Raw genomic sequence first — 12,130 nt, forward strand, 5'->3', positions numbered from 1 at the left:
CGTCGATATGGATAGGGGGCTTCTCCCTCTGCTGTTTCCTGAAGTCCACGATCATCTCCTTTGTTTTGTTGACATTGAGTGTGAGGTTATTTTCCTGACACCACACTCCGAGGGCCCTCACCTCCTCCCTGTAGGCCGTCTCGTCGTTGCTGGTAATCAAGCCTACCACTGTAGTGTCGTCTGCAAACTTGATGATTGAGTTGGAGGCGTGCATGGCCACGCAGTCATGGGTGAACAGGGAGTACAGGAGAGGGCTGAGAACGCACCCTTGTGGGGCCCCAGTGTTGAGGATCAGCGGGGTGGAGATGTTGTTTCCTACATTTCACCACCTACGGGCCGGCCCTTTTGCAATGTAACGTTAGCTAATGCATTGGAGTCGGAAGGACAAAAATGATAGCAACCTTTCCATTGGAAACAGGCTAAAAACAATCAAACATAGCCTCATATTTATCTCATTATAGCTAGCTAATACATCCGTGTGATATCCAGACAGCTAACTTTAGCTAGCTACTACTACTGGACAGTAGATGCTGTTAGCAACAACAACAAAAAACTGCATTCAACATTGCAAGGCGATGTAGCTAAGGTTATTTACTCACGTTTAGCGCAAGGGAATCGAAATCATCGTCAAGTATGTCCTCAAGAAGGGCATCTATATCTTCGCTGTCCGTTTTTCTGGGTGTATCGTCAGTGGTGCTGACGGTGTGAAGCGAGGAACAGTTTTAGCAAGCTAACGTTACATAGCTAACTACGTGATTTAGCTAACATGCTTGATGAAATAACAATGCATTTTAGGAAGGCTGGCGTTTGCAACTAATTAGCTAACGTTACATAGCTATCGTCGTTAGTTACATTGCATAAGCTTCCACTGTGTCAATCATGGTCAACAACTTGGTTTGCTAACCTTGCTTGCTAACGTTAGTCCATTCCCCCGTACTAACGTTAGCTATCGTTAACGTTAGCCGGTTGACACTTGCATTTTACTACGCACCAGTGTTTTCTTTCTTTCCCAGTTTGCGTTAAACATTTCCCAGCCGTCGATAAATCTGAGGGAGCTTGAAGTTGTGGCGTCAAATATACATTGCGACAGAACTTTGTTTCAACCTCATCTAGCAATTCGTCCAAATCGTCCGCCATAGCTTCAGGGTACTGCTGCTTATTGACTGTTGTCATGAACAGGAGTGCTTGATTGACAGGCGTAACCTAATTTCAAGTAGGTAAAGATTGATACCGTGTAGCTAGCGATTTATGTGTAGTGATACAGATACTGGCTATCTATGATACAATGTAAACACCTGGGCATTACCAATCACAGGAGAAAAATATCACGTTGTCGGCAGGATTCGAACCTGCGCGGGAAGATCCCAATGGATTTCTAGTCCATCGCCTTAACCACTCGGCCACGACAACTGCTGATACTATTGAAGACAGAAACCGGTAATAGCCAACATAATAGCCCAAGGCTTGATCCTTACTTATTGTTTAAACAGAAAACACAGGAGATTGGTGGCACCTCCTAGTGGTTAAAGCGTTGGACTAGTAACCGGAAGGTTGCAAGTTCATATCCCCGAGCTGACAAGGTACAAATCTGTCGTTCTGCCCCTGAACTGACAGTTAACCCACTGTTCCTAGGCCGTCACTGAAAATAAGAATTTGTTCTTAACTGACTTGCGTAGTTAAATAAAGGTAAAATACATTTGGGAGGAGGAGCTCGTAGTAATGGCTGGAAGCGGAATCAGTTGAATGGTATCAAATGCATCAAACACATAGTTTGATTCCATTTGCTCCATTCCAGACATTATTATGAGCCGTCCTCCCCTCAGCAGCCTACACTGATATAACATTATCATAGTATTATAAAGAGAACATTGGTGAAAACTGTTAGTACAGAAATATCTGTACTATCCGACAGGATGCTCTCGATTGTGCAGTTGTAAAAGTTTGTGAGTGTTTTTGGTGACAAGCCAAATTTCTTCAGCCTCCTGAGGTTGAAAAGGCGCTGCTGCGCCTTCTTCACCACGCTGTGTGTCTGTGTGGGTGGACCATTTCAGTTTGTCCGTGATGTGTACGCCGAGGAACTTTCCACCTTCTCCACTACTGTCCCGTCGATATGGATAGGGGGCTTCTCCCTCTGCTGTTTCCTGAAGTCCACGATCATCTCCTTTGTTTTGTTGACATTGAGTGTGAGGTTATTTTCCTGACACCACACTCCGAGGGCCCTCACCTCCTCCCTGTAGGCCGTCTCGTCGTTGCTGGTAATCAAGCCTACCACTGTAGTGTCGTCTGCAAACTTGATGATTGAGTTGGAGGCGTGCATGGCCACGCAGTCATGGGTGAACAGGGAGTACAGGAGAGGGCTGAGAACGCACCCTTGTGGGGCCCCAGTGTTGAGGATCAGCGGGGTGGAGATGTTGTTTCCTACATTTCACCACCTACGGGCCGGCCCTTTTGCAATGTAACGTTAGCTAATGCATTGGAGTCGGAAGGACAAAAATGATAGCAACCTTTCCATTGGAAACAGGCTAAAAACAATCAAACATAGCCTCATATTTATCTCATTATAGCTAGCTAATACATCCGTGTGATATCCAGACAGCTAACTTTAGCTAGCTACTACTACTGGACAGTAGATGCTGTTAGCAACAACAACAAAAAACTGCATTCAACATTGCAAGGCGATGTAGCTAAGGTTATTTACTCACGTTTAGCGCAAGGGAATCGAAATCATCGTCAAGTATGTCCTCAAGAAGGGCATCTATATCTTCGCTGTCCGTTTTTCTGGGTGTATCGTCAGTGGTGCTGACGGTGTGAAGCGAGGAACAGTTTTAGCAAGCTAACGTTACATAGCTAACTACGTGATTTAGCTAACATGCTTGATGAAATAACAATGCATTTTAGGAAGGCTGGCGTTTGCAACTAATTAGCTAACGTTACATAGCTATCGTCGTTAGTTACATTGCATAAGCTTCCACTGTGTCAATCATGGTCAACAACTTGGTTTGCTAACCTTGCTTGCTAACGTTAGTCCATTCCCCCGTACTAACGTTAGCTATCGTTAACGTTAGCCGGTTGACACTTGCATTTTACTACGCACCAGTGTTTTCTTTCTTTCCCAGTTTGCGTTAAACATTTCCCAGCCGTCGATAAATCTGAGGGAGCTTGAAGTTGTGGCGTCAAATATACATTGCGACAGAACTTTGTTTCAACCTCATCTAGCAATTCGTCCAAATCGTCCGCCATAGCTTCAGGGTACTGCTGCTTATTGACTGTTGTCATGAACAGGAGTGCTTGATTGACAGGCGTAACCTAATTTCAAGTAGGTAAAGATTGATACCGTGTAGCTAGCGATTTATGTGTAGTGATACAGATACTGGCTATCTATGATACATGGGCATTACCAATCACAGGAGAAAAATATCACGTTGTCGGCAGGATTCAAACCTGCGCGGGAAGATCCCAATGGATTTCTAGTCCATCGCCTTAACCACTCGGCCACGACAACTGCTGATACTATTGAAGACAGAAACCGGTAATAGCCAACATAATAGCCCAAGGCTTGATCCTTACTTATTGTTTAAACAGAAAACACAGGAGATTGGTGGCACCTCCTAGTGGTTAAAGCGTTGGACTAGTAACCGGAAGGTTGCAAGTTCATATCCCCGAGCTGACAAGGTACAAATCTGTCGTTCTGCCCCTGAACTGACAGTTAACCCACTGTTCCTAGGCCGTCACTGAAAATAAGAATTTGTTCTTAACTGACTTGCGTAGTTAAATAAAGGTAAAATACATTTGGGAGGAGGAGCTCGTAGTAATGGCTGGAAGCGGAATCAGTTGAATGGTATCAAATGCATCAAACACATAGTTTGATTCCATTTGCTCCATTCCAGACATTATTATGAGCCGTCCTCCCCTCAGCAGCCTACACTGATATAACATTATCATAGTATTATAAAGAGAACATTGGTGAAAACTGTTAGTACAGAAATATCTGTACTATCCGACAGGATGCTCTCGATTGTGCAGTTGTAAAAGTTTGTGAGTGTTTTTGGTGACAAGCCAAATTTCTTCAGCCTCCTGAGGTTGAAAAGGCGCTGCTGCGCCTTCTTCACCACGCTGTGTGTCTGTGTGGGTGGACCATTTCAGTTTGTCCGTGATGTGTACGCCGAGGAACTTTCCACCTTCTCCACTACTGTCCCGTCGATATGGATAGGGGGCTTCTCCCTCTGCTGTTTCCTGAAGTCCACGATCATCTCCTTTGTTTTGTTGACATTGAGTGTGAGGTTATTTTCCTGACACCACACTCCGAGGGCCCTCACCTCCTCCCTGTAGGCCGTCTCGTCGTTGCTGGTAATCAAGCCTACCACTGTAGTGTCGTCTGCAAACTTGATGATTGAGTTGGAGGCGTGCATGGCCACGCAGTCATGGGTGAACAGGGAGTACAGGAGAGGGCTGAGAACGCACCCTTGTGGGGCCCCAGTGTTGAGGATCAGCGGGGTGGAGATGTTGTTTCCTACATTTCACCACCTACGGGCCGGCCCTTTTGCAATGTAACGTTAGCTAATGCATTGGAGTCGGAAGGACAAAAATGATAGCAACCTTTCCATTGGAAACAGGCTAAAAACAATCAAACATAGCCTCATATTTATCTCATTATAGCTAGCTAATACATCCGTGTGATATCCAGACAGCTAACTTTAGCTAGCTACTACTACTGGACAGTAGATGCTGTTAGCAACAACAACAAAAAACTGCATTCAACATTGCAAGGCGATGTAGCTAAGGTTATTTACTCACGTTTAGCGCAAGGGAATCGAAATCATCGTCAAGTATGTCCTCAAGAAGGGCATCTATATCTTCGCTGTCCGTTTTTCTGGGTGTATCGTCAGTGGTGCTGACGGTGTGAAGCGAGGAACAGTTTTAGCAAGCTAACGTTACATAGCTAACTACGTGATTTAGCTAACATGCTTGATGAAATAACAATGCATTTTAGGAAGGCTGGCGTTTGCAACTAATTAGCTAACGTTACATAGCTATCGTCGTTAGTTACATTGCATAAGCTTCCACTGTGTCAGTCATGGTCAACAACTTGGTTTGCTAACCTTGCTTGCTAACGTTAGTCCATTCCCCCGTACTAACGTTAGCTATCGTTAACGTTAGCCGGTTGACACTTGCATTTTACTACGCACCAGTGTTTTCTTTCTTTCCCAGTTTGCGTTAAACATTTCCCAGCCGTCGATAAATCTGAGGGAGCTTGAAGTTGTGGCGTCAAATATACATTGCGACAGAACTTTGTTTCAACCTCATCTAGCAATTCGTCCAAATCGTCCGCCATAGCTTCAGGGTACTGCTGCTTATTGACTGTTGTCATGAACAGGAGTGCTTGATTGACAGGCGTAACCTAATTTCAAGTAGGTAAAGATTGATACCGTGTAGCTAGCGATTTATGTGTAGTGATACAGATACTGGCTATCTATGATACAATGTAAACACCTGGGCATTACCAATCACAGGAGAAAAATATCACGTTGTCGGCAGGATTCGAACCTGCGCGGGAAGATCCCAATGGATTTCTAGTCCATCGCCTTAACCACTCGGCCACGACAACTGCTGATACTATTGAAGACAGAAACCGGTAATAGCCAACATAAAATTACAAATATATCAGACACTGACTGATATTATGTTTTAGCAAAACTCAAATTACGTTGGTAACCATTTTTTCCAGGCTGTATCACAACCGGCAGTGATTGATAGGCCCAGAGGGCAGCGCACAATTGGCCCTGCGTCATCCGGGTTTGGCAGGTGTAGGCCTTCATTGAAAATAAGAATTTGTTCTTAACTGATTTGCCTAGTTAAATAATAAAAAATAAAAAATAGCAATAAGGCACCTCGGGGGATTGTGGTATATCGCCAAAGGGGGAGATCAAGCTGATCCTAACTGTTATAGGCCTATTTCTATTTTTCCCCGTTTATCAAAAGTGTTGGAAAACTTGTCAATAATCAATTGACTGGCTTTCTTGATGTCTATAGTATTCTCTCTGGTATGCAATCTGTTTTTTTTTGTCTCAGCCACTGCCTGTCACCAAGGGAGTACCCCAAGGCTCCATCCTTACTTATTGTTTAAACAGAAAACACAGGAGATTGGTGGCACCTCCTAGTGGTTAAAGCGTTGGACTAGTAACCGGAAGGTTGCAAGTTCAAATCCCCGAGCTGACAAGGTACAAATCTGTCGTTCTGCCCCTGAACTGACAGTTAACCCACTGTTCCTAGGCCGTCACTGAAAATAAGAATTTGTTCTTAACTGACTTGCGTAGTTAAATAAAGGTAAAATACATTTGGGAGGAGGAGCTCGTAGTAATGGCTGGAAGCGGAATCAGTTGAATGGTATCAAATGCATCAAACACATAGTTTGATTCCATTTGCTCCATTCCAGACATTATTATGAGCCGTCCTCCCCTCAGCAGCCTACACTGATATAACATTATCATAGTATTATAAAGAGAACATTGGTGAAAACTGTTAGTACAGAAATATCTGTACTATCCGACAGGATGCTCTCGATTGTGCAGTTGTAAAAGTTTGTGAGTGTTTTTGGTGACAAGCCAAATTTCTTCAGCCTCCTGAGGTTGAAAAGGCGCTGCTGCGCCTTCTTCACCACGCTGTGTGTCTGTGTGGGTGGACCATTTCAGTTTGTCCGTGATGTGTACGCCGAGGAACTTTCCACCTTCTCCACTACTGTCCCGTCGATATGGATAGGGGGCTTCTCCCTCTGCTGTTTCCTGAAGTCCACGATCATCTCCTTTGTTTTGTTGACATTGAGTGTGAGGTTATTTTCCTGACACCACACTCCGAGGGCCCTCACCTCCTCCCTGTAGGCCGTCTCGTCGTTGCTGGTAATCAAGCCTACCACTGTAGTGTCGTCTGCAAACTTGATGATTGAGTTGGAGGCGTGCATGGCCACGCAGTCATGGGTGAACAGGGAGTACAGGAGAGGGCTGAGAACGCACCCTTGTGGGGCCCCAGTGTTGAGGATCAGCGGGGTGGAGATGTTGTTTCCTACATTTCACCACCTACGGGCCGGCCCTTTTGCAATGTAACGTTAGCTAATGCATTGGAGTCGGAAGGACAAAAATGATAGCAACCTTTCCATTGGAAACAGGCTAAAAACAATCAAACATAGCCTCATATTTATCTCATTATAGCTAGCTAATACATCCGTGTGATATCCAGACAGCTAACTTTAGCTAGCTACTACTACTGGACAGTAGATGCTGTTAGCAACAACAACAAAAAACTGCATTCAACATTGCAAGGCGATGTAGCTAAGGTTATTTACTCACGTTTAGCGCAAGGGAATCGAAATCATCGTCAAGTATGTCCTCAAGAAGGGCATCTATATCTTCGCTGTCCGTTTTTCTGGGTGTATCGTCAGTGGTGCTGACGGTGTGAAGCGAGGAACAGTTTTAGCAAGCTAACGTTACATAGCTAACTACGTGATTTAGCTAACATGCTTGATGAAATAACAATGCATTTTAGGAAGGCTGGCGTTTGCAACTAATTAGCTAACGTTACATAGCTATCGTCGTTAGTTACATTGCATAAGCTTCCACTGTGTCAGTCATGGTCAACAACTTGGTTTGCTAACCTTGCTTGCTAACGTTAGTCCATTCCCCCGTACTAACGTTAGCTATCGTTAACGTTAGCCGGTTGACACTTGCATTTTACTACGCACCAGTGTTTTCTTTCTTTCCCAGTTTGCGTTAAACATTTCCCAGCCGTCGATAAATCTGAGGGAGCTTGAAGTTGTGGCGTCAAATATACATTGCGACAGAACTTTGTTTCAACCTCATCTAGCAATTCGTCCAAATCGTCCGCCATAGCTTCAGGGTACTGCTGCTTATTGACTGTTGTCATGAACAGGAGTGCTTGATTGACAGGCGTAACCTAATTTCAAGTAGGTAAAGATTGATACCGTGTAGCTAGCGATTTATGTGTAGTGATACAGATACTGGCTATCTATGATACATGGGCATTACCAATCACAGGAGAAAAATATCACGTTGTCGGCAGGATTCGAACCTGCGCGGGAAGATCCCAATGGATTTCTAGTCCATCGCCTTAACCACTCGGCCACGACAACTGCTGATACTATTGAAGACAGAAACCGGTAATAGCCAACATAAAATTACAAATATATCAGACACTGACTGATATTATGTTTTAGCAAAACTCAAATTACGTTGGTAACCATTTTTTCCAGGCTGTATCACAACCGGCAGTGATTGATAGGCCCAGAGGGCAGCGCACAATTGGCCCTGCGTCATCCGGGTTTGGCAGGTGTAGGCCTTCATTGAAAATAAGAATTTGTTCTTAACTGATTTGCCTAGTTAAATAATAAAAAATAAAAAATAGCAATAAGGCACCTCGGGGGATTGTGGTATATCGCCAAAGGGGGAGATCAAGCTGATCCTAACTGTTATAGGCCTATTTCTATTTTTCCCCGTTTATCAAAAGTGTTGGAAAACTTGTCAATAATCAATTGACTGGCTTTCTTGATGTCTATAGTATTCTCTCTGGTATGCAATCTGTTTTTTTTTTGTCTCAGCCACTGCCTGTCACCAAGGGAGTACCCCAAGGCTCCATCCTTACTTATTGTTTAAACAGAAAACACAGGAGATTGGTGGCACCTCCTAGTGGTTAAAGCGTTGGACTAGTAACCGGAAGGTTGCAAGTTCAAATCCCCGAGCTGACAAGGTACAAATCTGTCGTTCTGCCCCTGAACTGACAGTTAACCCACTGTTCCTAGGCCGTCACTGAAAATAAGAATTTGTTCTTAACTGACTTGCGTAGTTAAATAAAGGTAAAATACATTTGGGAGGAGGAGCTCGTAGTAATGGCTGGAAGCGGAATCAGTTGAATGGTATCAAATGCATCAAACACATAGTTTGATTCCATTTGCTCCATTCCAGACATTATTATGAGCCGTCCTCCCCTCAGCAGCCTACACTGATATAACATTATCATAGTATTATAAAGAGAACATTGGTGAAAACTGTTAGTACAGAAATATCTGTACTATCCGACAGGATGCTCTCGATTGTGCAGTTGTAAAAGTTTGTGAGTGTTTTTGGTGACAAGCCAAATTTCTTCAGCCTCCTGAGGTTGAAAAGGCGCTGCTGCGCCTTCTTCACCACGCTGTGTGTCTGTGTGGGTGGACCATTTCAGTTTGTCCGTGATGTGTACGCCGAGGAACTTTCCACCTTCTCCACTACTGTCCCGTCGATATGGATAGGGGGCTTCTCCCTCTGCTGTTTCCTGAAGTCCACGATCATCTCCTTTGTTTTGTTGACATTGAGTGTGAGGTTATTTTCCTGACACCACACTCCGAGGGCCCTCACCTCCTCCCTGTAGGCCGTCTCGTCGTTGCTGGTAATCAAGCCTACCACTGTAGTGTCGTCTGCAAACTTGATGATTGAGTTGGAGGCGTGCATGGCCACGCAGTCATGGGTGAACAGGGAGTACAGGAGAGGGCTGAGAACGCACCCTTGTGGGGCCCCAGTGTTGAGGATCAGCGGGGTGGAGATGTTGTTTCCTACATTTCACCACCTACGGGCCGGCCCTTTTGCAATGTAACGTTAGCTAATGCATTGGAGTCGGAAGGACAAAAATGATAGCAACCTTTCCATTGGAAACAGGCTAAAAACAATCAAACATAGCCTCATATTTATCTCATTATAGCTAGCTAATACATCCGTGTGATATCCAGACAGCTAACTTTAGCTAGCTACTACTACTGGACAGTAGATGCTGTTAGCAACAACAACAAAAAACTGCATTCAACATTGCAAGGCGATGTAGCTAAGGTTATTTACTCACGTTTAGCGCAAGGGAATCGAAATCATCGTCAAGTATGTCCTCAAGAAGGGCATCTATATCTTCGCTGTCCGTTTTTCTGGGTGTATCGTCAGTGGTGCTGACGGTGTGAAGCGAGGAACAGTTTTAGCAAGCTAACGTTACATAGCTAACTACGTGATTTAGCTAACATGCTTGATGAAATAACAATGCATTTTAGGAAGGCTGGCGTTTGCAACTAATTAGCTAACGTTACATAGCTATCGTCGTTAGTTACATTGCATAAGCTTCCACTGTGTCAGTCATGGTCAACAACTTGGTTTGCTAACCTTGCTTGCTAACGTTAGTCCATTCCCCCGTACTAACGTTAGCTATCGTTAACGTTAGCCGGTTGACACTTGCATTTTACTACGCACCAGTGTTTTCTTTCTTTCCCAGTTTGCGTTAAACATTTCCCAGCCGTCGATAAATCTGAGGGAGCTTGAAGTTGTGGCGTCAAATATACATTGCGACAGAACTTTGTTTCAACCTCATCTAGCAATTCGTCCAAATCGTCCGCCATAGCTTCAGGGTACTGCTGCTTATTGACTGTTGTCATGAACAGGAGTGCTTGATTGACAGGCGTAACCTAATTTCAAGTAGGTAAAGATTGATACCGTGTAGCTAGCGATTTATGTGTAGTGATACAGATACTGGCTATCTATGATACATGGGCATTACCAATCACAGGAGAAAAATATCACGTTGTCGGCAGGATTCGAACCTGCGCGGGAAGATCCCAATGGATTTCTAGTCCATCGCCTTAACCACTCGGCCACGACAACTGCTGATACTATTGAAGACAGAAACCGGTAATAGCCAACATAAAATTACAAATATATCAGACACTGACTGATATTATGTTTTAGCAAAACTCAAATTACGTTGGTAACCATTTTTTCCAGGCTGTATCACAACCGGCAGTGATTGATAGGCCCAGAGGGCAGCGCACAATTGGCCCTGCGTCATCCGGGTTTGGCAGGTGTAGGCCTTCATTGAAAATAAGAATTTGTTCTTAACTGATTTGCCTAGTTAAATAATAAAAAATAAAAAATAGCAATAAGGCACCTCGGGGGATTGTGGTATATCGCCAAAGGGGGAGATCAAGCTGATCCTAACTGTTATAGGCCTATTTCTATTTTTCCCCGTTTATCAAAAGTGTTGGAAAACTTGTCAATAATCAATTGACTGGCTTTCTTGATGTCTATAGTATTCTCTCTGGTATGCAATCTGTTTTTTTTTTGTCTCAGCCACTGCCTGTCACCAAGGGAGTACCCCAAGGCTCCATCCTTACTTATTGTTTAAACAGAAAACACAGGAGATTGGTGGCACCTCCTAGTGGTTAAAGCGTTGGACTAGTAACCGGAAGGTTGCAAGTTCAAATCCCCGAGCTGACAAGGTACAAATCTGTCGTTCTGCCCCTGAACTGACAGTTAACCCACTGTTCCTAGGCCGTCACTGAAAATAAGAATTTGTTCTTAACTGACTTGCGTAGTTAAATAAAGGTAAAATACATTTGGGAGGAGGAGCTCGTAGTAATGGCTGGAAGCGGAATCAGTTGAATGGTATCAAATGCATCAAACACATAGTTTGATTCCATTTGCTCCATTCCAGACATTATTATGAGCCGTCCTCCCCTCAGCAGCCTACACTGATATAACATTATCATAGTATTATAAAGAGAACATTGGTGAAAACTGTTAGTACAGAAATATCTGTACTATCCGACAGGATGCTCTCGATTGTGCAGTTGTAAAAGTTTGTGAGTGTTTTTGGTGACAAGCCAAATTTCTTCAGCCTCCTGAGGTTGAAAAGGCGCTGCTGCGCCTTCTTCACCACGCTGTGTGTCTGTGTGGGTGGACCATTTCAGTTTGTCCGTGATGTGTACGCCGAGGAACTTTCCACCTTCTCCACTACTGTCCCGTCGATATGGATAGGGGGCTTCTCCCTCTGCTGTTTCCTGAAGTCCACGATCATCTCCTTTGTTTTGTTGACATTGAGTGTGAGGTTATTTTCCTGACACCACACTCCGAGGGCCCTCACCTCCTCCCTGTAGGCCGTCTCGTCGTTGCTGGTAATCAAGCCTACCACTGTAGTGTCGTCTGCAAACTTGATGATTGAGTTGGAGGCGTGCATGGCCACGCAGTCATGGGTGAACAGGGAGTACAGGAGAGGGCTGAGAACGCACCCTTGTGGGGCCCCAGTGTTGAGGATCAGCGGGGTGGAGATGTTGTTTCCT

At 44.4% G+C, this 12,130-nt stretch overlaps 5 non-coding genes across 5 annotated transcripts; all 5 read right to left on the minus strand.

The window, feature by feature from the left end:
• Window positions 1-1,328: 1,328 nt before the first annotated feature.
• trnas-aga (transfer RNA serine (anticodon AGA)) lies at window positions 1,329-1,410 on the minus strand. Its single transcript has one exon. It is a non-coding gene; the product is annotated as a tRNA-Ser (tRNA).
• A 2,010-nt stretch (window positions 1,411-3,420) lies between these two features.
• trnas-aga (transfer RNA serine (anticodon AGA)) lies at window positions 3,421-3,502 on the minus strand. Its single transcript has one exon. It is a non-coding gene; the product is annotated as a tRNA-Ser (tRNA).
• A 2,021-nt stretch (window positions 3,503-5,523) lies between these two features.
• Window positions 5,524-5,605, minus strand: trnas-aga (transfer RNA serine (anticodon AGA)). The gene has a single exon. It is a non-coding gene; the product is annotated as a tRNA-Ser (tRNA).
• A 2,453-nt stretch (window positions 5,606-8,058) lies between these two features.
• Window positions 8,059-8,140, minus strand: trnas-aga (transfer RNA serine (anticodon AGA)). Its single transcript has one exon. It is a non-coding gene; the product is annotated as a tRNA-Ser (tRNA).
• A 2,454-nt stretch (window positions 8,141-10,594) lies between these two features.
• trnas-aga (transfer RNA serine (anticodon AGA)) lies at window positions 10,595-10,676 on the minus strand. Its single transcript has one exon. It is a non-coding gene; the product is annotated as a tRNA-Ser (tRNA).
• Window positions 10,677-12,130: the final 1,454 nt, after the last annotated feature.

The sequence above is a fragment of the Oncorhynchus clarkii genome, chromosome 2 (genome assembly GCF_045791955.1).
Source record: "Oncorhynchus clarkii lewisi isolate Uvic-CL-2024 chromosome 2, UVic_Ocla_1.0, whole genome shotgun sequence".
Classification (NCBI taxonomy): domain Eukaryota; kingdom Metazoa; phylum Chordata; class Actinopteri; order Salmoniformes; family Salmonidae; genus Oncorhynchus; species Oncorhynchus clarkii.